Source organism: Leptosomus discolor, chromosome Z (genome assembly GCF_034619465.1).
Source record: "Leptosomus discolor isolate bLepDis1 chromosome Z, bLepDis1.hap2, whole genome shotgun sequence".
In the NCBI taxonomy this organism is placed as follows: Eukaryota; Metazoa; Chordata; class Aves; order Leptosomiformes; family Leptosomidae; genus Leptosomus; species Leptosomus discolor.
In genome coordinates, this window is record NC_141419.1 from 83873916 (window position 1) to 83900687 (window position 26772).

The window sequence follows — 26772 nt, forward strand, 5'->3', positions numbered from 1 at the left end:
AAGTGACACCTCGTTTGTCTTCGTCTAATCATCCATAAAATTGTCCACTGTTAAAATAATCTTGGAAAATTTGGGGTGAATCCCTGGTTGAAAGTAAACTATCTTGTAGTAGTGGCCATCTGGAAATGCCTGCTACAGCATAGCTGTGAATGGTGAAGGAGCCTTCTTTAAGTAGTGTTTCATTTGAGAGAGCAGCCACATGGCAGTTACCACTGTTGCAAACCACTGCACTGATTCAGATGCATTGAGATGAGCAGACGGTGTGAAGAAGTGGATAGAAAATGACTGAGGATGTGTGTGTTCAAGAAAACCTTTAAAGCATGTGCTGTTGGAAGAGTGAACAATATTGTGCTTATTAATGTAGATTGGAATTTCCTGCTAGCTGAGAATAATACGAAGGTCAGTCACCAGCTGCAAGCAAACAGCGTGTAGTTGATTCTAAAATTAGTTAGTATCCAGCATTTCCATTTCTCTTTCCTGCATTTCTTGTTCTCTACCTTACGTTTGGGAATCCTTTTAGATACCACAGTCTTGAAAGAAAATTAATTCTCTCTTTTTTTCTTCTCTGCAAACTGCTGCAGTTGAGCTAACTAGGTGTCTCTTGCTTATCATTATGGCCAGGGTATTATTATGGCCCTAAAACACTTTCTGTAGGCTCAGTGACATGATTTTTAACTCTGAAATGCCTTAGAGCTATTCTTTCCACCGCATTGGCTGTAGTCTGCTGGAGTAGCACAGTCATATTATCTGCAAACATTTTACACTGACTTTTTAAAAGTCTTCTCTTTTATCTCTTGGGCTCAGACATAAGCTCAGGGAGAACCTGAATAATGGCCTCAGAAAACCCTCAGTTTCTTTTGGCTGATGAGCTGGGAGTTGCTGGTGGGATGATGCAGCACCATGGCCAGTCTGGAGGTGGGACTGTTACAGTCTTGGATAGAAAGGAGGACAACAGCCCTGCAGGCATAAAACTGCCCCTGTGTTAGCTGACATGCAAGGCAGTGCTAACTACTGAAGAAACTAACTCCAAAGAGTACCTGCTCCTGCTTTAGGGGATCTTGCAGAAAGGTTTTAACCTGACAGCTGTGTAAAATAAACCACTTAAGAGCAGAAACACCTATCTTGGGACATGTGACTGATCCTTTGCTTGCAGAGGTGATTTGTATGGCAGAGAGGTGGTGATCCTTAGAAACACCGTGGCCAGCTGATAACACAGGAAAAACTTGCCATCTTCAAGTGAGTTTAAACACTGAGAGCCAGTTGTGCTGTCTGGATATAATAAACCAAATCCTTCTCTTTGCAGAATATTACTGGGAAGAGGCTAGTTAGTCTGATACACATCGCAGGTAATGAATGGATGGCCGCTCAGTTGCTGTTCTGTGTGTGAGTGTTGTGTATCTAAGCCTGACGTGAGATCTTGGCATCTCTGTCCTGTAGGTGGATCTCACTGCTCTGCACAGGCTGTCGGTCCTGCGTGACCTACTCTAGGCGGTCCTGCTTTGGCAGGGGGGTTAGACTAGATGATCTTTCAAGGTCACTTCCAATGCCTAACGTTCTGTGATTCTGTGATACCTGCTGTGGGTAGAGCTATGTTAAAGCAGATATGAAAACAGCAAGCCATATGGGACATCATTTCATCACACAGCTGATCATATTATACCAAGAGAGTACTTTATAGTAGATAAAAGTCTCATTTCTTAAAGCCTTTGTAGTTGGGAGAATGTGGTCTGCAGTGCCCTGCATCCAGGGAGCGCTGTGGACGCGAACATTGCAGGAGGAAGAGCTGACAATGTTGTCTCTGTGCAAAAACCCTGGGCATCTTTGCTTTTTCTTCAGCCTGTCAATCTGCTCTGGCCTGTTTAGGGTGGCAGGCAATAATATGTTTGATTGCTTCTCTGATCCCCTTGTTTGTGTTGAAACTTGTAAGAATTTTAATTTCTTGCTAAACATTCCTGGTCGAGAGGGTCACAGAATTCATCAAATTGTCTTAATTCCTAGCTTGCTTCCTTAGGCTAGAGCTAATGACCTCAGGTTGCGAAGTCAGAAGTTTCCTTTCTTCTCTGTAATAAATGTAAACACAGGTTTAGGATTCAGGATTTCTCACTTTTTAGGCATAAGAGACAAGATAGTTGGCTCCTGTCATCTCTTAAATATTCTGCGTGCTTAAACAGATCACCTGCCTAGGCAGCCTGATGGGAATTTAATACAAAAGATATTAAATGCAAACATACCTTTTGAATGTTGATTGTATGGAGACATTCATGTTCTTATATACAGAAAGACGAGAACTTGATCTTAGATCTTATATTCTCTTCTCTCTCAGAACTTTGTCTTGACAGCGATGAGAGTGCTTAACAAAGCAGTGGGGACTGCAGAAGCACACTGTTACACTATGTAAAACTCAAGCAATGCCATTAAAATGAAAGGTTTTACTTCATGTTTCTTTGGTGGACTGCGAGCAGTGTGGTCTGCAATCTTGTGTTGCATCTTAAGCATGGAAATCACTCTAATGATAAAAGCTACAAAACAGAAAAAACCAGCCATCAGCGATGTGTCTGCTTATACAGAACACCCAAAAAATAGCAGTGAATGAGAAGGAAAACCCCCTGAGCCATGTCCTTATGCTCACTGAACTGTCGTGCAGCCAGACTGAGGGGACCTGTGTGCTGGTGGCGTCCAGAGCTGCACTCCCAGCGCAGCCTGCATGCAGCTGGCTGGCAGCTGCCTGTGCGTGGGGTGGACAGGAGGACGTTGGGTTTTGATATGGCTTGTAGTGATAGAGCAGGAGGATTTGGCAGCCACACAAAACTTCTTGGAAGAGGTGGTGTCTGATCTTGTGTTTATGGCTGTCTCTTTTTTTTAATTTTTTTTTATTTATTTTATTTTTAAGCAGATTCCTGACCTCGATTTTGTGGCTGTTCACAGGACATCTGTAACACTGGCCTCAAGGAGGGTTAATCTGTATCATCCATGTCATTCAGGATGCTTGTAGCAACATCTTGAACCGTGCTGGCATGGGAAAAGGCAGAGAGAGTCTTTAGAAGCACTGATGTGTGGTGCTCGCTTGAATATTCTGGAATGGCAATCACAGCCTTGTACATTTTAAAGAAAAAATTTGATACAAGGGTGAAAATATAGCAATCAGAAATGCCTGCTGCTCAGCACTGCTCCTTAACATCCGGTTCAGGGGCAACAGTTGAAAAGGGTTGTCTTAAATTCCAGAAAGTTAAAGAAAACTCATCTTCTCATTCAACCATCTATTTATGACACTTCCACTAATTTGTAATAACTGACTCTGGGCCTTTTAAACTCAAGCTTCTGTTTTCTGTGTCTTCCCTAGGATACTTTTCATGGTCCTCCTCAAGGAGGCAAATTATGGAGTCGGAAAACTTATGAGATGGTAGAAAACCTTTCACATTTGAACTGCCAGTTCCTTTCCAGCAAAGACAATAACCAAGGGTCATTACAAAGCTATTTGGACGGAAAACCACAGATTTTCATGAAAAGCAAATTCTACTATACCAGAGTCTGTACTCATCTTGCTCTTGATCTCACCAAACTAGCTGCAAAGGAAAGCAGTGCTGGCCATCCCCCAGGTTGGTGAATTTACTGTCCCTTAAAGCAATAGATCTGTTTTCACATCTAGTATTTGACTTGTAGGGACTGCATGGCTCTTCAGGATGGCGTGCCTTACCCCCAGCACTACAGGCTGCTATCAATAACTTTTCCTAGGAGAAACCGGGTTGCTGCCAGCAGCACTGAAGGGTCTGGAGTGTTAGGATTGACTATGGCCCGTGTAGTGGTTGGAGGAGCACCTCTAGCTGTTCCAGCGGGTAGCAGTTGCCAGGTTGCACTGGGATGGTGGCAACGAATGCACGGCATTTGCATGTGCCTCTGAAATCTACTGATAAACCTGTTCACATCTCATGCATGAGGAAATGGGGACTGATTTCCATTGTCACCTTGTGTTTAATGGGCCTCCTGGGAATCAAGTGCAGACACTCCTTATTTGTCTTCACTCATACGGGAAAACACTTTGCTTATGAACATCCAGATACCCTGCTGCCTCAGGTTTATCCAGCCGCCTCCTGTGTAGTTTCTCTCGTCCCTGTTTCTTATTGTATCTGTGAATCACTCTGCAGCTTGTCGTAATTTATTTTTACAACACGCTGAAAGGTATAATAGGAAACTTACAAACATGCTAGGGAGAAGCCACCTGAAATAGCAAATGTTTCTAATTATAAAGTTAAAGCTGCCTTTCTAAGCTATTTGGTTCTTTATGATACCTTGAACAACCTGAAAATGTACTTGGCTACAATTAGACTTCCAGATATAATAGGTAAATTGTAAACGAAAACCATCCAGTGGAAAATTACACTATTAGCCTGGAGCATACCCCTGATCTTTACAGTTCATGGTGCTGCACAGCCTACACATCCAGTAATGTCCTGTGAGTCCATAAAGCTGAGAGGACAGTATCTTAAAACAGAACAGTTCAGATTTTTGAAAAAATTAAAGTCATTATTACATTCTTTTATGTTTATTATCTTTTTAACATTCCCAGGCTTTTCCGCATTAGTCTAGTTTAAATGGAAAGTAATTTGTCTTTGCCTTACCACAATCTATTAGGCAACATTCCTGAAAGGGCTACATTTATTTAGTTTCAGTCATGGTTTTGGTACCTGCAGGGTAAAAAAAAAATTTCATGTAGATTTCTGTACAGGGAAGAATAGTGGTAATTGTAATTTAGAGTTTGTGCGTTCCACAGTTGTGCTTGGATTTTAATCCCTTTCCTTATGCAGAGTTTCATAAAGCAGGAAACGTGGACCATCAGGATGTAAGTGCTTTGCTGACTGTACTAATTAAAAGCTGCACATCTTCAGCCATCACTGGTTCATCGTAGTGTTCATGGAGAAACAAGAGTGGCAGTGTCACAGGAAGAAAAGAGCTAAAGTCCATGGGAGCAGGTAGGGATTGGGACCGTGTGCATGTAGGTTCAAGAGAGCAGTGAACAATTCAGGGTACTCGCTCTCTGAAGCCATGTCCTGGCTCCTGAAGAGAAGTCATTACACTGGCTGAGATTGACATATGGAGCCAGCAGTCTGAATACAGACTGTTCTTCATCTCCTCACTGCACTGGGAGCCAGGGGCATTTCTGATGCCATTGGAGGTGGTTTGAGTAGGGTCTTCAGTAATTACTGTAGCTGGCTTGGGCACAGGACATTAGAACTGGCATCTTGTCATCCTGTAGGATTTGAATAGGTGCCAGTTTGTGTGAGGCTTGCCCGTGTCATTAAAAAAAAACAGAAACGGGAGAGGAGCTTTCACTTGACTAAAAAGAAGAGCTCTGGGTAAGCAGTTCTTTTGCTAGGGAAGAGGTCGGAGATCCTTATGCTTCATTTCACTTATTTCCACCTCTGTTTGCAAGTAACACATAATATTCAGGGTCTTCAGTTCTGAATATATCTGTATTTGTTTGGAAGGTATACTTAGCAGACAGGGTTTAATACCTTTATACAGTTCTCAAATGATCTGTTATAGTATATAATATATGTTAAATGAAATTCCTTGGGTTATAAGATGTAGAATATCACTGGTGTGTATTGGATTAAAGTTATATGCTTTCCTGTTTTCTTCTGAGAGAAACAGGATGCCAGTGGCATCTCCTTTCTTGTATTTTTTTGAAATGCATCAAAAAGAAGTAGTCTCTAACCATCTTCTGAAACACACGCGATTCTTTTAGATTTGTGCTTTCTTTTTAATTCATGGAGAACAGCTGTGGAATTGTTACTCCAACAACATAAGTGAATCTCTTAACAGATGGCGCTCTCGCTGGCTGCGACAAAAGCAGCCTCTTCCATCCTGGTGTGGCTTGTTAGTTGTTCCTAAATCCTGGTATCTTGACAGGGCCTGAGTAAGACTTTCTGTTTTCATTGCAGTGTAAGTATAGTGCTGCTTTAGTAATTGTGTATTGAAGTCTTGCTCCTCTGCCCTTTAAAATTTTTATTTTAAAACAAGGTAACAAAAGTATTGACTTTTTTCTTAAATCTCAGTGCTGGTCCAACATGTTCATCTAGAGAGATCTGAATGGAACTGTAAAGTTCCTCCTGCTGGAAATGGTTTTACAAGGGAGGTACTGATTGCAGTTGTGTCAAAGACACTTGTTTTAGACGTTGAAACTTTATTGCCTCTGTTGCCTCAACCAAGGAAAGTTTATTAAAAGAAGAGCATGTAATAGTTTGCATATAAAATACCAAGCTTGCTCAGGTAACATTTAATCTCCCATTTCTGAAGCAGGGATGAGTCTTCACATTGCAGAGATGCGTGGATGCTTACTCACCTCACAGACTTAAACAGATGTAGGAGTCTCATGCTTAGAGGGCCTATTTTTCACACTTGCGGTGTTTTTGTGATAGTCATCTTGAATATGACACAAGATGCACCAACCGCCTCCCTTTGCTGTGCCAGCAGAATCCGTGAATCAGCATAGCCCAGCTGCAGTGGCTTCACGGAGCTGGATCCAGCCTTCAAGGGACAGCTGATGTGGTCACGGCTCCAGCAGTAAGCGCTGGGCTGCATGCGTGTGCAAGGAGTGGCCTGATCCCAACCTCACTCCGTCTCTCCATGGACTGCAGCAACTGCTCAGCCTCTCTGGGCTGGTGAGCATCACAGTTTTGAGGAGACAATCAGATGAAAAAGCAGCCTATGCTGCCAGAAAAGCCATACCCCCACTCTTTCAAGGAAAAAGCAGTATGCCTGCCCAGGCTGCTGGCTGAACTGCACCTTTGTCAGTAGTAGAAGAAATACAAAATCATACTGTGAACAGATGTCACAATGTGTGGGTGAATGACTTGTCAGCCTGGCAGCTGATTGCGGTTGAAGGGGGGATGCATTGCGTTTGTAGTAAGAGGCTTGTCTGAATAGCTGAGGTCTTGATTCAAGTCATTATCGCCGACTGTTTTGTGTTCACCTGCCTCTATTAGTTTGGGCTGCCTGTGGGGATGCGACTGGAAAGTGATTTTCCAAGCTCGTCTTTTTATTCATCATCTGCAGGTAGAAGTGTCAAGGAATCACACTGACAGAAGGAGCGGGAGGTCCTCTTTCCAGGGGCTCAATAAGAAACCCTGTTCGCTGGTTGTTAGTGGGCTGGATTCTTCTCCCATAAGAAAACACCTTCACTGTAAACTGTATTGATAGTATGAGACCTAGGTTACTTCTGGAGGCCTTTGGAAAATTGTGTTCTTCAGGAAAAACCGTACAATACAGCTGTTGCTGGAAGTGGCAGGGAGTAGAGAGAGTGAGGAGTTAAACTGAAGTAGGGGGAGAATGCAACTTCAGCATCTGTGTTCTCCACACAGCCACACTTTTGTGAGATACATCTTGGCTCTGTATGAGCCATGATACTAGCTCCTGTTCTACTTGGTGTACTTCTCATTTCTGGATTAAAACATGGCATGTTAATCCCATGTTTTAGCTGGGTACCCACCAGTGCAGTGGAAATATAAAACAATTACTGAAATGTTCATGCAGGATGAGCGGGGGTGTCTAAGTTCAAGGTGCCAGGCATGGTTGTAAATGAAAATCTGATTGACATGGCTTCCAGATAATTAAGATGCCACATGTTGTCTCTTTGTACATGGGTCACTGTCAGCACCTCAAGATTATCATGGGCATGATGACAGGAGACAGCTATCTCCGTAATGTGCTTGATGTAAAAACTAGACCTCGGAACTCATAGCTCAAACTGGAGTTCAGCCATACAGATAGTTTTGGAAACTTCAAAAGCAGTCACAAATTCCCTGGACTCTGCCCCATTATAGCTGGAGGAGTAGTTATATCTGAAAAGCCCTTGAAGCAGTTGAAGTAAATGGCCCTAAACTGTACTGTTTGTGCAATTTAATACCCATTTCTGCTTGAAGAAGTTCTGCAGGGATTTTACATAGTGTAAGAGAGAATAATTTTTTTTTGCTAAAGTCTATTAGCTCTCCTGCAAACAGGAAATAGTTCACAGCTTCTTGATAACTCTGAAATGACTGAGGTGGGAAATTTGAATGAATTACTTTACTTGTGGAAGCACAGGTGTATACTTGGTGTTGACTATTGCTCTGCTTCAAATGTTTACAAATACTGCAGAAGTGGAAGCATAAAAAACAGGTAGAGACAGGGTGGGTGTACACCAGCTATCCTGTGATTAAACATAACGCACTTAATGCCATTGTTCACATATGTTTATCCTACTGGCTGTGCAAACTGGGTGAAACACAGATTACAGTTAAATTGTTGATCTCTCTGGCATAGGTGAATCACTTGAGTTTTGCGTGTTTTCTGGCCACGACCCTGTTTCTGTTTCTGTGACCCTGTGCTGTTTGGCTCAGACTACCTCTGTGTGCTGTCTCAGGATCGCGCCTCATCATGCCCCTCAATTAAAAGCTATGGTTCTGCAGGCACTTTACATAAGCTTCGTGATGATGCCTGATTTCCAGATGTGATTGATGGTCCTGTAACTTAGATTGAAAATACTGCTTTAGAGGTGAAGTAGGTACAAGATGGATTTTTACTTCAAAAGTTGTAGAGACAGAGAAGAGTTTAAATGGAAATGTAACCAGTTTAATATAAACTGAAAGCCTCCCAAGTTTTGTCAGGTTAGAACACAGTTTACAGGTAGGGTAGAGGCTGGCTGCTTCATGGGAAGCGAGATGTCTTACCCAGGAATTGTTATCTTGACAGGAGACCCTCTTCAAAACTAATGGGCTCCCATTAGTCGGTGAAAATAAAAGGCCTGGGAGTAAGGAGAGGAAGATAGTAAGAGCCAACGAAGATATGTGAAAGAGCAGTAAAGAGCATGCAAACCTAAAATCATGTCCTGAGATAACTGCACTTAGCTTACAGGCTAATTGCTGTGATTTGTGTCGTCAGTACATTGTATGATTATACATCATAACGGGCCAGGACTCTGCTGCCTCTTTTGAAGGTCATTACAACGCACTTGGGTTTCTTATGTTTGTACCGTATGAGCGTCAGCTTAGATAGATCTGTACGCAGTAAAGTATGCGGAAGATATGCCCAGGGGTTAGACATCATATGTAGATGAGCTTTTTAAAATGCGAATTCATCTAAAGCATCAGAAGCTCTCTCTGAGCTGCGGTGCTGGGGGCAGGGACCTAATGAGACTGCTTTATTACAGCTCTAACATACACGTTAGGTGGTGGGTTGGAAAGACAGTCAATCTTTCAAGGTTTAAGCAGCACTTTCTGAAAGTGCCTTCAATTAACAGCTAATGACAAGCTTTCTTTGGTGATTCTCTCGTTATCTTGGATAGCGAGATAATGAAAATGATCACCCAGAGAGACTTCAATTTATTTACTATTATTTATTTAATTGGAAGGCTTCTGGATATTTGAGCCAGTAATGTGTCTGATTTGTGCCTCCGTAAGTCAAGTGCCTGAGTTCAGCTTCAACCTGTCATTCCTCTGAAGATTTACATTTCAGATAGCTTTTTGCAGCAGCACAGATGTTGCAAACCTTAAATTAATGCACAAAGCTGCTTCTACCCTGCAGAAGATGGAACTAATAGGTAAGGAAAACAGTATCTCTTTCCCATGCCTTGTTCTCTTAATTATAATGGAATTTAAAGATCTACAGAGGGCTGTTTCAGCTAAATATCATATGTCCACCAGTACATGAAAAGAGAGTAATGATCTGAAAGTGTTTCTGTGCCCATCCACAGTGTTAATTGAAAGCTGTGAAGACAAAGAGGTAGAACCAGACTCAAGGGACCTTTCTTACAGAAACTTTATGCAAACCATCTCTCCTGTATCTGAATGTGTTGCCTAAGCCATCCTTATCAGGCTAAAAGGCTTCAAGGGTAATGAGAGGTCTTCTCCATGCTTCCCCTTCTGTTAATTCTATAGGCAACTTAACAAACCAAATTGCAGAAGATCCTGTTCTTACATTTTGTTGACTCTTCTCTAGTCTCCACTTTTTTATGCATGCTGTATACAGACACAAACAGACTTGCAACTGAGAAGGTACCTTAGGAGGAAAGTTGTGCATTTTTTATTTGCTCTTCTCCTTTTAATTGCAAGCTCCTTATATGAATGAGACTGGCAGGCAGAAGAAATTGTCAGATGTGATGGATTGGTAGATAGGCCACTCTTTGCATTGGTCAGGGATCTGTGACATAACTGAAACATTGGGGAGCTCTCTCTGAATTACGGTAGTTTGGATGATAACGAGAAAGGAGTAAGTTCCTGAGAAAATTAACTGAGCAAAGATCATGTTCACAAGGCAATTCTGGAAAAACATTTTGCTGGTAAAGGAAGATGATAGGATGAAGAAACAAGCCTGTATACTGAGACCAACCTTTAAAATGTCTGGGGAATGGTCTAGCCTGTGAGAATTGTGATTTGTTTATGTAGTTTTCTGCTTAATATCCAATGCTTGCAGGAAGGAACCACTTTTCAGGACTGTAATATAGTCCTGGAACTGCAGCTCCTGACCACTTTTTTCCCCCTGCAGAGTAGTTTGAAGTGTAATATTGGTACTTATTGCTTTCTGGTGCATGCTATCAAAGATATTCCGCAGAAATGCATTTATGAAGATGCTCTTGTCTCAGGGGACCGGAACCCTGGAGGAGGACGCAGCTCTCGTACTCTTGTGTTGAGCAACTTCACTTCTCTGGATCTCAGTTTTCCCACATGCAAAATAGGGGATAATAATTCAGACCTCTCCTGCAAGAACACTTTGAAAGTTGAAAAGGAGGGTAGAAAAGCTGAGACACGGGGAAAAGAACTTAGCGTCACTACAGGGAACATGAATGAAGCCATCTGTGCAGTGTGGTGATAGAGACAAAAAGGCAAACAAAAGTTCAGGGAGATTAAAATGCAGACAAAAAACTGTGAAGCCATTCTAGTACGTTGCCTGGGACATGGTGTGTGTTTCTGATCACCCATCCTAAAGAGGACATTGTGGAATAGGAAGGGTTTGGGGATCTGGAACAAGAAAGAAAGAAACAGTGAAGATACTGAGATTGTTTCTTCTTGAAGAAACAAAGAGTAGGAGGCATGCTAGGAGGAGGAAAGTAATCAGAGAGGTAGAAAAAAAGAGATAAGGGGTTAGTAGATAGCCAAACTCCTCCAAAACACAAGATATTAAGAGCTTAGTGTGACTGAAAGACATTGATCCTAAAGCTGAGTCAGGGCGGTGAGGGGCAGACGCTGCGATGCACATCCATTCCTAGAGCTTATGGACTCCCTGGCACAGGAGACCAGTTAGCAGATAAGGGGGATGCGGGGTTCTACCCAAAGTAAAGATAAACAATGTGAGAATGAACACACGTTCTTTTTTCAGCACCTCTGGCAGCCCTCTAATTACTGGGACTTGAAAGGGAACTTTCCCAACCGCCAGGTCATCCCAAAAGAGGTTTCTTACCTGATTTGGGGTGAATGAGCACAGACCTTTGGTAAGATCGAGGTAAAGATCAGGACTGCTGCTCTGGTTTGTTATAATAGTTCCCTTGCTCTTACTTCACCAATTGCTCCCACTCTCCCTGCTCTCAGTGCAGAACGGCTGTATAGGCAACGGAGTGATGCTGACAAAGAAACTGGCACGGTTGCAAGTAGGGTTGGAAGACACACGCCAGTGCATCAGGGGGAAGGATAGGTCTACTGGGTACAGAAAGACATGGCAGATCTATACATACACAAGATGAAGAAAGGCATAAAACCAAAATTCCCCTGACAGCCAAGTAAGTAATTTTGTAGACTGTTTCATGGCATTTGGCACAACAGATAGTGTCTGAGCACTTCACAAAGTCCTTGTTCATCTCTGCAGCCCTACTGCTAGGTGAGGGGATGGATTAGAAAGCCTTACCAGATACCCCTAGTCCTTTCAAAATCCCTTCCCTCTCTCATGATCTTGTGGCTGGATAGATAAGGGCTTAAGACAGACTGATTAAGGCCAGAAGATCATTTGCGATTTTCAGTGCATGCCTATTGCCTGATGATTTTTCCCTACTCCTGATTCGTATCTTTCACCTACTCAAAGCACAGCTCCCACTCACTTTGGTAGCATTTTTAAGCACTCAGCATATCACACTGCAGGGCTGCGATCTAGGAGCCCAGCAGAGGAGGGAGACCTTATTAATGACCCTTTGTGGGAAATCTGGTTTTAGAGACTTGGTACATTTCATCTAAGACCATAAAGGTCCCAGTTCTCTAGGACAGCCCAATGTTCTGTAACCACAAAATCATCTTTTCTCCTGTGCTCTCTGCTCCCCTGTTGCCTGCATGACTTGCACCTTCTGCAAGAAATCACATACTTGGGCTTCTGTTTCTTCCTTGTGTAACCCTGATTCATCTGCAGCCTAGCTCCATGCTGGCTCCTGAATTACCAAGGGAAAGCGTTTACATGGGTGTGTCATTAAAGACTTTTCCGTAGCACATAGGTTGCAGGGGCTCAAATTAGGCTGCACGAGCTGTGTCTGAGAGCTTGGCAAAGCAGCCCTGCTGGTTTTTTCTGATGTCAGTTCTCTGCAGTTTTGTCAGAGGAAAATGGACTATCAGGAAACCCCAGCATGGCCTGGCACAGAAGCATCAGCATTGCTTTGGACCGTCTGAGCACATTATTCCATGCCAACAATCTTAGATGAGTTCAAGCCACAGAGCCATCTAGGTTCCTAAATTCCTTTATTGCAAGAAGTCTTCTGGAGCTTTCAGTGGAGAAAGGTAGTCTGGGACCAGCTGGGGAAGTAACAGCAATGGTTGGTTGTTGTCCTTCATGTGCGCAAGCCGTGGCAGAGCACGGAGGTGCATCGTGTCAGCAGATGTCTGACAGCTGTGTCCTCTAGTGTCTTTAACATACACCGCCTTTCACTGTCCGTGTTCTGTCTCTTGGTTGTCTTCTTGGACCTGTTCTTCTAGGAACATCATTCAGCCATTCCTATTTCCCCCTCCTGGCTACCCATCCAGTCTGTTTCCCCCATCCCCTTCTCCAGTCAGCTCTAGTCCTCCTGGCAGACCCTGCCTTCCCTCTCTGCTCATCTACCAGTCGTCTGCCCTTATCAGCCTCAGCCTCTGACTGCAGATGCTGAGAGGGATATCACTTAGAGAGGAGAGCTCAGGGTGACAAAAGGTGTTCCCAGCATCCCCACCCCAACAAAAAAAATGTATTTTTTTTAAATATATATATAATTATATATGAATATGTATATATTTCAAATCAGGCTGAGAGAAATGTCTGCAGTGCAGAATTTTGCCCCAAAGAGTAGACATTTGGTAAATGAAAAAAGACCTGTCAAAATGCAAAGATTTGGGCAGTCACGCTCAGTGAGCAAAGTAGGCAAAACCCTCCATGGCTCATGTCTTCCAGCAAGGCCTTTGAGAGCCCCAGCACAAGGCTTTGGGGCTGTCCGTGTCCCTGCAGCAGAAGCAGCATCATCCCGGAAGGAGCTGAATAAAGAGCGAGAGCCAGCGTGCGTGTGCCTGAGCCTGTCCTAGGGAGCACTGATGCTGCAGTCACCCTTTTGTCTCCCTTCCCAGCTCGACCAGGGATCTAGTTTGGCTTTTTGTGCGTGCATTGAGCTCCCTCAACCTCCTCTTCTCACCTCATGTGGTGCTTCCTCCTGTGCTCCACAATCTGCTGCCGCTCCTCCTCAAAGGGGGCCGGGGACAGATGGCTTGATTTCAGCTGATAAAGGGTCTGCCTTCAAAGGAGAAGCGAGGCGGAAGCCGTCTGGCCTGATATCTCTCTGGTGCTGTCAACAGGAGGCCGAGACAAGCTGGAGCCGGATGGAGACCAGCTCCATTGCAGGGAGCATGGAGGAGAAACAAATTCTCCTTTAAAAACACTCTCCTTGTGCTTCTAAACGGTGCCTGCTTGCTTTTGTTTCAGACAGTTCCTGACAAGCCTAGTTTACCTCAGTATTTAAGGTATGCTCTGGTCTTTGCTCAGCCTGCTGTGCTCCGTGAAGGGTAACAGCACTGAATATCTTCAGATGCTCTCGAGGGACAGCCAGGAATGCAGCTGGCATTTTGTGTGCCACTGACTTCTAAGCGTAATATAGTAAAATGATAACCAGACTTGTCACTTCCCATCCATGGCATCTGGCAGTGCTGGGGATGTTGGACACCTTGCTGAGCCCAGCCCCAGCGGGCGGTATGGGGCTGGCAGGCTCTCCAGGACCTTTGCAGTGCGTAAACTGCAACCCTGCAATAGCCAAGGGAATTGGGAGCAAGCTTAGTGAACAGCACAGATGCTAAAAGCTGATACTTCTGGGAGTAAAAATATGTTTTTCTTCAGGGACCTCAACCTTGTACTCTTTTTTGAGGATCGGGAGGGGAAGCAGCTACCTTTTGGAGAAAATCAGAGATCTCCCTTTAAGTTAGCTCCTGTGCCTTCGTCTCAGCTTCCCCGATTAGTCACATAATGAGGATATTTCTAATACAAATGTGTCAGGGGAGAAGGGAGCCAAACAGCACTTTATCAGAGGGGAATCTGTATCCCCCTGGATGCTAATTAGTCACGGAGATGCAGGCATGGGGGGCGGGGGCGAGGCGAGCTCTTATTTTAGAAGTCTGAATGATTTGTGCCCTCACAATTTCTTGCACAGGGCTGGAAAGCCTTGCCAAGGTAGAGAGCGACTTGAGATCTCCCTGGGCTTTTGCATCCCCGCCCCTCAGACGTGTTTTTGCTGTGCTGGTGCTCCTGCTGCTGTTTGCAGGGTTATTTCTGTTGCAAGCTTGGCTAAACAGAAACTCTCTCCTTATAAATATGGAAATCTGATGATTGAGCTCTCCATCTCTTGGGACGAGTTGAAAGCGTTGTGCTAAAGAGAAAAGGGCTGCTGAGCGCTTGGCTTGGTGGCTTTATTTTCTCTACTAGTGGAGAGAAACCAGTAAGGTTTTAATGCTGGGATCCACCTTTGCAGGTTGGGCAAGTGAACTCTCAGGCCGTGCTTGCAGCAACACGCTGAAGACTGAGCTAGTGGCCATGCTGAGTGTGGCGAGTTGAGGACAAGAGCAGTCCTGCCTACTTGGTGCTGCCTTCTCAAAGCCATTAACATTACCCACAAAGATCCTGTCTGAACCCATCAGCCTGGGTTGTGGTGTCAGGAGGCAGAGCTGGGTGGGTATGAAAGCATGGGCTCTGCAGAGTCCCCTGCTCTGTCCAGGCTAATCTGGTGTCCACTGCTGAGATCCCCACTGCAGTGTGACAGATATGCTTGATGTGTGAGCCTTGGGCAGCTACTCTTGTTTTGGATTGTGTTGGAAGAGTCTGGTTTTAGATTTGTTAAAGAGCTTTGAATGCCACTGGGCATCCATTATTATTCCTGAGAAATCTCTTGAAACCTCCATCCCAGAGTGGTGGGCTCCCACAGTGCTTCTTCAGGGCTTTGTTTGGGTCCTGCTTACAGCCTGTCTCCTTTCCTCAGTTTTCTCAGCATCTCTCCTTTGTGGGGCCAGAGGTAACTTTGATCTTGTCTGGACAGAGTTTAGTTGGAAGCCTGTATCTAGTGGAGTTCCTCAGGGGTCAGTACTGGGACCGGTACTGTTCAATATATTCATCAAAGACCTGAATGAGGGAACAGAGTCCACTGTCAGCAAGTTTGCTGATGACACAAAAGTGGGAGGAGTGGCTGACACACCAGAAGGCTGTGCTGCCATTCAGTGAGACCTGGCCAGGCTGGAGAGCTGGGCGGGAGGAACTTTGATGAAATACCACAAGGGCAAGTGTAGAGTCTTGCATCTGGTAAAGAACAACCCCATGTACCAGTAAAGGTTGGGGACTGAGCTGTTAGAGAGTAGCGGAGGGGAAAGGGACCTGGGGGTCCTGGTGGACAGTAGAGTGACCATGAGGCAGCAATGTGCCCTCATGGCCAAGAAGGCCAATGGCATCCTGGGGTGTATTAGAAGGGATGTGGTCGGTAGGTCGAGAGAGGTTCTCCTCACTCTCTACTCTGCCCTGGTGAGACCCCTGGAATAGTGTGTGCAGTTCTGGGCCCCTCAGTTCAAGAAGGACAGGGAACTGCTTGAAAGAGTCCAGCGCAGAGCCACAAAGATGATGAAGGGGGTGGAACGCCTCCCTTCTGATGAAAGGCTGAGGGAGCTGGGGCTCTTTAGCTTGGAGAAGAGGAGACTGAGGGGTGACCTCGTTAATGTTTAGAAATACCTAAAGGGCGAGTGTCAGGAGGATGGAGCCGGGCTCTTCTCGGTGATGGCCAATGCCAGGACAAGGGGCAACGGGTGCAAGCTGGAGCACAGGAGGTTCCATATTGACATAAGGAAAAACTTTTTCACTATGAGGGTAACAGAGCACTGGAACAGGCTGCCCAGAGAGGCTGTGGAGTCTCCTTGTCTGGAGACATTCAAAACCCACCTGGACGTGTTCCTATGTGATCTACTCTAGGTGATCCTGCTCTGGCAGGGGGGTTGGACTAGATGATCTTTTGAGGTCCCTTCCAACCCCTAACATTCTGTGATTCCCTCATCATCCTGCCTGCATTTGCCTCACAGCATTCCCAGATCTTCAACTTCCCTAGAAAGCAGGGTGCTGAGTCCTTGAGATTTCCATGCTGGTGTCTTTAACTCTTTCCTGAGACAGTTTTGGCTGAGTACCTGAAAGGAGATGCAGTGATTCAATGCTGAAAGCAGTTGCAAGATCCATATCTGCCCATGGTTGTGAGTGCAGGCTGAGTAAAGTGCAGGCATACAAACTCAGCTTGTGTGGACGTGGCAAATGTGAAGTAAGTGTGCGATGGAGAGGGCATCCTGTGGTTTCAACATGAACCCAGAGGCTGCAAAAAAGTTCTGCAGTCTGCACACATCTCATTTTCATTCAAAAAATGTCTGACATCAAGCTGACACTTGGCAGGTGGTACTGTCTATTGTGCAGGTCTTGTCATTGATGTGAGACCTCAGTCACGGAGCCTGTAGATCCAGACACCCCTGCCCTCTTTGAGAAGGGATGGAGGAGAAAGGCAGGGTGAAAAATGGTTGTTGGAGAAGGAGCAAACAGGAGAAGCAATCAAACAGCTTGGAAAGGGATCTGAGGGATTGGATTAGAGGTTCCAGGGGTGTTTCAGGAGTATTCCAGGAGCAAAAAAGCAAAACCTCATTCATCTTACAGATATAGGAGTTGAACATGTAAAAATCAGCCGCCTTTCTTAAAAAAAAGGGTCCTAACTGCTAACTGGAAAAGAACAAGTGGCCCCAGATGTGTGCTAGTAATAGCCGTGACATTGAACCACTGAATGGAGTCCTTGGTCTTTTGAAAGGTATGGATGTGGAGCCATCCCAGCTTTTCCTGCTATTGTTCTTACAGCTCTGAAAGCTTAGTAACATCATATTTGCCACACTGGATCCAGTCCATGGCTTATGAAAGCAATTATCTGATCTCCAGGTCGTTGGAGGAAACTTACATCACTGGAACAGGACTCTGCTACTGTCATTTGTATTGTGTCAGGGCATTTTTGTCAGAATATAATTTCTGCAGTGTCTTCCAGAACCAGCCAACATTTTTAGTGTTTCCTTCAGGCAAACTTTGATCTCATCTTTCTTGTGCAACTGGAACAGCCTGGCCATATGCGGAGAGGATCTGTAAACTATTCTGTATATGCCCACAACTGTGGCATTTCAACAGTGATAGCACCACTTATCTTGCACTTTCTCTGCTGGTTTCTCCAGGTGTTGGGTTGACCATGGGAAGGAAGCGCAGTTCCTCTCCACCACGTGGGAGAGTCTCTGGTCATCCTCGTTTCAGATGGAACGCTCAACTCTGTCTTTGAAAATAGAGTTTTTCTCTCAGTGAGGCTCCTTTAAAGCCTTGAAGGAGTAAAGATGGGACACACCTTTGAAAGAAGCTCTAAACACTAACCAACGAGCATGAATTCAATCACTACAAGATCCTGCTGTGGTCCTTTATGGGCAGCACTAGGGCTATGCAAAGCACTGCCATTTTCTATAGGATTTGGCTACAGCATGTAGCCAAGAGCCTGGGCTCTTGTTCCTGCCTATGCCCCCCCCCCCCCCCCCCCAAACACACCGTGACCTTGGCTCTGACACCTTTCTCAATTTTTAATCATTTTAAGGGTATGCTTTCTCATGAGTTGAGCAGTTGTAAAGTTCTTTGAGGTTTTTTGAGATCCTGCTTTGGCTAGATGCCTGTTGCTAAACTGACTGTTATAATAGCTACCAAAGAATTTGTGATGCTTTATTGCTTTAAATACTCACATGTCTTGTGTTGCACTTCAGAGCTGTGGCTCTATAATCAGAGGTACAAAAAGGAAAGATGCAATGTCTTCATGTATATATGCTTTGCAAGGAAGGAAATGTTTTGGTATTGAAGCATCCTGAAAACTGTTCCTCAGTTAATAGCTGGTTTTAAATAGTTATTGCATGCCAGCCTCTTGGCAAATGCTGCAGGCAGTGGGGAGTGCAGTGTGGCATTTCTCTAATTTGCAATGTTAATGATCCAATTTAAGTCATATAAAGTTAGCACAAGTTACCAAACCTATAAATGCGTGTGATAATAGTGATGTCTCATGTGGTGAGAAGAGCCTGGAGGGAAATACAGTGTTAAATATATTCTGTCGTGATTGTAAGGAAAGGACGGGGGGCTGCTTGTACTGCTGGTTTCTTGGAGGGAAATCTAACAGAAATCATGTAATTACTCCCATTTTTCTTCTTCGTCCCTCAATTGCTTTCCCAAAGTATTTGATCTACTTACTGAGTTGGTGCTTCCTCTGTTACTGTGGACTCCCGGGATTAGTCATACATCATCATCTAAAAAAAGATAGTTTCTTCTCAGTGCTGCAAATGTCATTTTTGATCAGGAAAACAGAAATGTCTTGTTCCCTTTCCACAGCTTACGCCTTTCTGTTTGCTGCGTTTTGTTCCGCTTGAATGTGGCAGTCGGGCAGACCCTTCGTGGCCAGGGCTCCAAGGGAGCGTTTCAGCACAAGCACTGCAGCACACACAGGCAGGTGGGCACTTCTCTTCTGCCCCCGTTTGGAACAAAGCAAAGATCTGAACTCCTCATTACCTGCCAGTGAGTTGAGCTACCCCAACTGCAAGTGTACGCAGTAAAAAGTCATTTCAGTGACATTATGGTTCAATTTAATTAATATGACTTGAGGTTTTAATCATGCAGCAGTATTAACACTGCTGGCTTTTCAATTGCTGAAAAAAATGTCTTCAAATACCAGTTTGTCTCACAATTGTAAATTAATCGGGTTCAAAATGTGGGTCTTGTGGTGGATATTGTAGGCCTAATTTGTTACTGTTAAATAAGATCTGCTCAGCAGTTGCTCAGAAAAGAAAAACAGCAGTTGTAACTGGTGCATTGGCAGAACTAGTGGAAAGTCAATAAACAGTTGTTGTTTATTGCTTTGTTGAAACTGAGTCAGTAGCTATCAGAATGTATTTTGGTGCGTCAGTTGCTGTGTCACCAAAATGCCATTTATTTTCACTTTGGTATGGGGTGGTGATGCTGAGATGAGTGGTTAGCACTCTGGATCCAGCAGTGTGCCCATGCTGATGAAAAATGACAACCGTGTCTTCCTGGGACCCTTCTTCTCTGGTCACCCTGTGGTTTTGGAGTTCTTCAACATGTGAGACCTAGAAAAAAAGACAATTTTCTTCAGCTCAGCCAGAGAAACAGTGGAGGCTAGCCATGGTCCTTGGCAGTGGGTGGGGGAGTTTGGAGAACCTGTCATTCCTGAGATAAACTGGTGTTCTGCCTAGATGAGCCTAGCTTAGAAGCGGGCTCCTCTTCTCCTAAGACAGATGGGGGAAAGGGAGCTAAAAATATCAGGGATGTTATCAACTTGCACCAAATCCAGATCAGGCTGCCCCAAAAGCGGATCAGCTTTGTTGGCTTTCTGTGTGACAAATTGGTTTCTAAGCCCAGCTTAAAATCCTCCAGCAGCAATTCCACAACTTCAGGCAGATGTACAGCTCCTTAGCCTTATCTCTACAGTTTTCTCTGGTATTTTTTGCAACCTTGCTGCAATTTAAGGTAATCGTTTCTTGTTCTGGTGATCAGAAACATGAAAAAAATAATTACTCTCTTTTTTTTTTCTGTGGCAGCCCTTTCTGTACTGGAAGACAGCTATTGTGTCCCTACTTAGTCTTCCCTTTTCTTCTCTGACGAACCCTATTCTTCCAGTGTTCCTGGAGGGAAGTAGCTTCTAGCTTTTACCTATAGGACTGCTGAGGGGATTACATCTTCCTTGAAATAATGGGCTCCAAAACAGTATGTTTAAGCTGAAGCGTGAGGATTGCAGAGGAGAGCATGAGAGAGTCTTTTGTGAGGCTTGCAGGTTCCATTCCTGTCATACATCCCCCTGTGATGCTTTCCTTTCTCTTAACATGCTATTACCGATGGTTGGTCACCTATATGGTGGATTCAGCTTGATCCACTATAAATCTGTCAGCCTTTGAGCCTCTCCTTTACACTGTTTCTTACATAGACAGACTATACACATCTTGGTTCCCAGTGGTTTTGTTCCCGGTGGTTTTTTAAGCACTTTATATGCATAGATATTTCATATCTATATTGTAGTGATACCTAGAGGCTGCAGAGGTCTGTTGTCCAAAACACTGTGAGATCATGCTTTTACATACCCACCTGTGCACGACTCCCCTCCCCAGGAGCCTGCTGCCTACAGCTGCGTTTCTCACGATAACCTAGTGCAGTACATCTTGAGGCAGAGTGAATCTGCAAATGGCACAGGATTTTCTATTCCCAGGGCAGAGAGACTGAAGGCGTAACTATTTATTAGCAGGAGCAATGTTCTAGCCCGAGAGTGTGGGATGACAACACGGGAATGATAGACACTTCTTGGTGGCCCAAATGTACCCCGTGTATTTGGGGTGAATGCGGTTTCTTACTTGCTTTTCTGCTCCCTAAGTCAGTCTCTCATGCACAGAACATCTATCAAATTTTCCAGACTCAATGCTTGATGTGAAAAAGAAGTAAAACACTTGGGCTTGTCCTTTCTTGTTAGCATTTGTTTGCAGTGTGTGATCCACATGGGCAGCCTGAGAAAGCAGGAATCTGCTGAGCTGTGAGCGTTCACTGTAGGCAGTCACACACGTGTTGGTAACAAGACTTCCAGCATCTTTAAGTTGGACAGAAGACAGCAAGCACATCGTTTGTTGGTACTGGAGAGAGACAAAAGTAGCTGGATGATACTCCTGAGCAGTCGGCTCACACCAACTCAGCTCATGATGGTCAGACCAAAGCCTCTGAACTACAGTGAGAAATGGTGGGTAGAGCCGCTATATATTGGGCCTTCTCTTGCAGTTAGAGGGTAAGAGCAATCATGCCCCTCTGCTTGTATCAAAAAGTAGGGCTGGTTCAATGATCATGGAATTTCCTGTGGACAGCAGAGTGGAGAAAGTTTTCTTAGTGCTGTAAAAATGACTGATTTTTAGGATTGGGAAGGGTGGGCAGATAGAGACATCTCTCCTATGAAGACAGGCTGAGAGAGTTGGGGTTGTTCAGCCTGGAGAAGAGAAGGCTCCGAGAGGGACCTTAGAGCAGCCTTCCAATACCTGAAAGGGACCTATGAGAAGGCAGGGGAAGAACTGTTCACAGGGGTTTGTAGCAATTGGATGAGGGGTAGTGGTTTTAAGCTAGAAAAGGCTAGATTTAGGTTGGACATGAGGAAAAAGTTCTTTAATATGAGGGTAGTGGACCACTGGAACAGGTTGCCCGGAGAGGTAGTGGAAGTCCCAGGGAGACATTCAAAGTCAGGCTTCATGGGGCTCTGAGCAACCTGACCTAGTTAGAGATGTCCCTGCTTGTTGTAGGGGGGTTGGACTGGATGGCCTTTAGAGGTCCCTTCCAACCCCATACGTGCTATGATTCTATGATTTCCATCTATGTTTTTAAGGGGCAGCTGAAGGCCACAGAAACTGCATGTGCCCGTTCGCTTCCACATGCATCATGGTCCCAGAGGATTTGCAGGGTGGAATGCAGAGGCTTGTTAAGCTTGCAAGATGTCAGAAGTGTTGAATGTGAAGGGAAGGCAAAGGAAAGTGCATCTTCCAAGTTACTACAAGGGTGTGTTTGTACCCAGCACCCAGCTCCATTGCTTAGGGTGTAATTGCACAGTTTGCAGGCTGCCTGGGGCTGGTGTCCCCCCCGTGTCCGTGTCCCCCCCCCCCCCCCCACTGCCCGTAGTCAGTGTGGGTTACTGGGAGAGGTAGACGATAAGAGTAAAAGGGCTATTGACCTGGTACGTTACAACAAATGTTGTGTTTCTTGCTGAATACTGCAAAAAGGAAAGGGAGGATTTGAAAAAAAGAATAAAACCCCTGCTGAGTATGTCATGTTCCTTAAAACCCCGATTTCTGTTTAAAGTGGTTTCAGCTTCTCTCTGTGCCCCTACGTACTGAGGATTCACAGCACCGCTGCTCCATGAAGGTTCACCGGAACTCATTTCTGGTGTGCAGAAACGGCATGTGGTACACACCGTAGTACATGGCTGTACCTAGCAGTAGGGCAGTTTTCAAGGTCCATTGTGTCAAGTTCATAGGAAAAAACAAACTGGTGAGGAGCTGCCCCACCATTCAAGTGCTGTGGTTGTACGTGCCCAATTAAGCTGTGAGCAGGTGGAGAGAAAACTTTGATTAAACTCTGACCCCAGCCAAATGTTCATGCAGTGGCCTGACTTAATGTATTTTTTCCCTAGCAATGAAGACATAAGGAGGCCTCAGGAAGAAAAAAATCCCTGAAATGTATTAAGTCCCATAGACATGTAGAGCAACTGCAGGCACATCTCAGCACTTGCCTTTTGATTGGGAGTGTTGTGTTCCCCCAAGCAAGCAGAGAAAAATCACGTCATCTGGCCTGGGACTGGTCACGCTCTATAGCTGAGATTTTGATGTTGGAGTTGGAGCTGAATGCATTGGTTTAGGGAGGCTTCTAAAAAAGGACAAAATAGCCAAGTGAATTCCAATAGCAAAAGCTGGTGGTGAGTCTCAGTGTGCTCACAGGCAAAAGGCTGATTAGTCAAGTCAACGTTTCTCTGGGTGGATGAGCTATATAGAGAGAAATGCACCCATTTGGTATGTACAGAAGCGAAGTATATTCATGCAGAGAGGCAGCTCCAGCCGAGCTGCCATGGGAATGCTGTCTCCTCACAGCTGGGGTCGTTCCTATGGAGGCCTGTGCGTTGCTGCAGAACGTATATGAAGTGATGGACGGGAAATATGACAGTGCATTGGTACTCCTGGGCCAGGGATAGATAGTGGCTGGCGCTGGGGGTGCCGTCTCTGGCCCAGCTCAATTTCCTTTGGATCCGTTTTACTCTCTGGTGGGAGCGAGTCTGGCCTGTGCAAGCAGTGGTGGTCACCCAGTCTGCTGGTGCTTTGTGATCCCTCTGTGCAAGTCATGGGTCTCTTGGGCGGCCCTAACGTGTTTCCCTGAGGGTCTGCTGTAGAGGTGCCGTGCCACTGGAGCAGAAAAGTGTCATTGGAAACCTTTAAGATTATTTCCTGGTGTGGACTGGCATTATTATGGACTCTGCTGCTGTGTCCTTCATCATTGCCACCTCCAGTGCCAGAGGCAGGGGTGCAGGCTCCACCAGAGGCCTCCTCTGGATTTAGTGTGGAGAGGGAGATGCATCTCCAAGGATGGATTTGTCTCCTTTTGAGATGAGTGTCTAAGGATGGAATTAATCACTCATCTTTGTTTTCTCTGGAGGTCTGGGAAGCATCTTCTGTTTCTGTCTAGAGCCCAGCTTTGAGATTGCTCCAGCTGAGTCCTCTGGTCCAGGACCAGAGTCCGCATCCACAAAGGCCCCTCAGAATATTTCTTCCCTCCCTCTGTTCGTGCAAATGGATATCTAATATCACTGGCAGGTTACCCACAAGCACATCAGCTTCTGAGAAAAGTGAGGGCTGGTTTTGATTTAAAGAGTTTAAGCATAATTTTAACAATGTCAGCCTGACCTAGTCTGGGTGGTGAGGTCCCTTCTCTGCCATCTGAACTTCTGGCTGTGAGCTCACATGGCTCTATGCTGGACTGCAGCAGTACAGGAGACAGTATGTGGCCATCACACTGTGTCCTTTACGGTAATATGTCTACTCCCATGCTTTCCTGCAACCAGAAGACTGACGCTCTGAGGACTTGTGTTCAGTAGCACTAGGAAGCATCCAGCTCTTGGAGTCATGCTTCTCAAAAACAGCTGTATCCTGCCTTTTCACAGACTGTCAGAGAAAAGGTTCTCATCCAGGAAGCCTGGACGCAGGTGGTGGCACTTGCCACCTTACACATCCCTCTTAGAGAGGTTCAAGCATGCCTGGGAAACAGCCATGTCATTTGTATTATCTGGCCATTCCCATGAATATCCTTTCCTACAGCTTGGGCTCCAGCCACTTCATCCAGGTGTGTATGAGACTGATCTCATGTTAGAAGGATACCGCAAGAAAGCGTCTTCAGTTCAGGTCATAGAACAGGTTCTGACACAGAAAATAAGGAGGCTATTTCAAGTCGAATTAAAGGCCATACCTACCCCTGTGTCATGTCCCCAAGAGGACAAGAACAGAGTGAGCCTGCAGTGATGCCTCCCTGGTTCCCGCCTTGCATAGCAATCTGTGCCTGGGGTCAGCCTGAGGCAGAAGCAGTGGTTTTGGATTTGATGGATATTCCTTCCATTCGTTTTTCTCGTCCTTTCCTGAGCCCCTTTTACCACCCACAGCAGCGCATCGTCTGCTGTATGGAGAAGTACTGAGTTTGTTTCCAGCTGCTGTGTGTTAGCTGCCACTTGGTATTTCATGCTTGTAGAAAATAAGGGCTGTCTGATCCCTGCTCACCTTCTCACCCCACTCAGGATTATTTAGGCTCCTCCCAGAGCCCCTGAACATTGTCTGTCCCTGGCTGAAGAGTCCTAGTCTGTCTAGCTGGTCATCTGATGGAACCTGTCATCCGAGATCTCTTCCTTGAGTGACAGTAGCTATCTACAGCTTATCATTTTCAATTATAAAGTTGGAATTGTTTGTCTTCTGTGTACCAGTTCACTTTTAGCTTCATTTAATTTCAACTGCTATATTTTTGCCATTCAACTGCTGTGTTTTGTCGCTTAGTGTGGTTATTAAAGTAGAATTTTTAATGTAAAATGCATGTGATTCATTGTTTATGGCTAACTGTGTTCTCCTGGAGACTGGCTTGTTTGTTTGCAACCTGCTGTAACCTTTTTAACTGGTCATTAAACTGCTGCATTAGGGAAAAGTGCAGCAGTGACTGCATTAGAGGAAAGCAGAAGAAATTACATATGGTTCAGCATTATGTATTTAATGTCGTTGAATATGAAGTCTTCTAAGCATCATCCATTTTAAATACTGTCAAAGTCTATTGGATAGTGCAAAGGAGCAGAATTTTGATAAAACATTATAACCCTACATGTGTTATTTGACTGGTTTCTATGAAGATAGAGCCTAATTCAAGAATCATATTTTATCTCATAAGCACAGTGTATTTAAAAAAAGCTAATGTGCACTGCAGAGAGAAGGCAGGCACTGGGGAGGAAAGGACAGTGGCTCACCAAGTGATTTTTTTTTTACTGACAGCAAAGAGCGATGATACCTTGCTTTGAAACTCAATGACTCTGCCTTGCATGCAGGTATCGGTGCCAAATGATGGGTTGCATTTTTGTAAAAAATTGTCTACAAAATAGAAACTCCAGAAACTGAGAGATGGACAATATCGATTTACCAGTTTGGAATGGTATTTTCTAGTGTTTAGTTTCTGACGCTTTGTTCCATTTCTTACGAAGTGATGGTTTCTTCAGATGTTGGACCTAATATTGGATGTTTGTTTTCCCTGTGCAGCTCCACGTATTATAAATCCAAATTTACATACACGTACATGTGTGTGTATATATATATATATATATGCATGTTCAATTTAGTTTCTAGCCTCTAGGTGGGAAGAAGTGAACATGTTTGACAACCAATTTTAATTTTCAGTGTGGTGCTAAGTAGAGATAGTTCCGGCAGGTTTGAAGTTTCCTGTGAAAGGACTTTAAATGTTTTTAGCAGTGGTAGAACTGCCTGGATTGGTAGTTTGGCTCTTTCTAATTACTTTGATGTTGTACCATGGAGTACAACACTACCTGGATTAGATTGTCTGTCTACAAGTAGGCATGGTAGGGCAGACTCCATGTTTGAGGAGGTTTGGTTTTCAGGGAGATTTCAGTGACAGTAAAAGGTGCTGTGCTGACAGGTACTGAAATTAAGTCTTTCCAGTTAGGTCCAGCATGGGAAGCACATACTTCTTCAGCCCTCTCCCAAGAGGAACCAAAGACTGAGTTCTCCTACTCATTCAGTCCTCATTCGTTCTGAGCTGGACTTTCACACAGGTGGTCATGAGCTTTTTAGTTTTAATCTTGAGGTTGACTGGTCCACGTGGAACTCAGATGAAACTGTAAATGTGTTTCATACAACGCCCCAAAGAGCCATCACGTGAAAATGGTTTGGGACTACTGCCAGCCCAGGCTGAATTTGAACTGATGACCCACCCTCCACATTATATTCCCGGTGTCATCCATCATATAAGTCTGATGTTGAAATCTGGCTTTTCCAGAGATACTTTTAGCATACAAAGTGTATTTCCAAAGTTCTGTGTTTTGCCCTTGGGTTTCAGCCATTCAAAACACCGGTATATTCTCTGCTCCCTCTGAATGCGGGTAGGAGTGGACTTGCCTAACAGACAGTTAGAGAAGAGACTGCGTAACTCTTAGCTAAACCATTCTGTTTTGTTTCCTTT

The 26772-nt window shown here is 44.7% G+C and overlaps 1 protein-coding gene across 3 annotated transcripts in view; it reads left to right on the plus strand.

The window, feature by feature from the left end:
- Positions 1-26772, plus strand: part of FAM219A (family with sequence similarity 219 member A) — a 100929-nt gene that overhangs the window by 31716 nt on the left and 42441 nt on the right. The window lies entirely within an intron of this gene.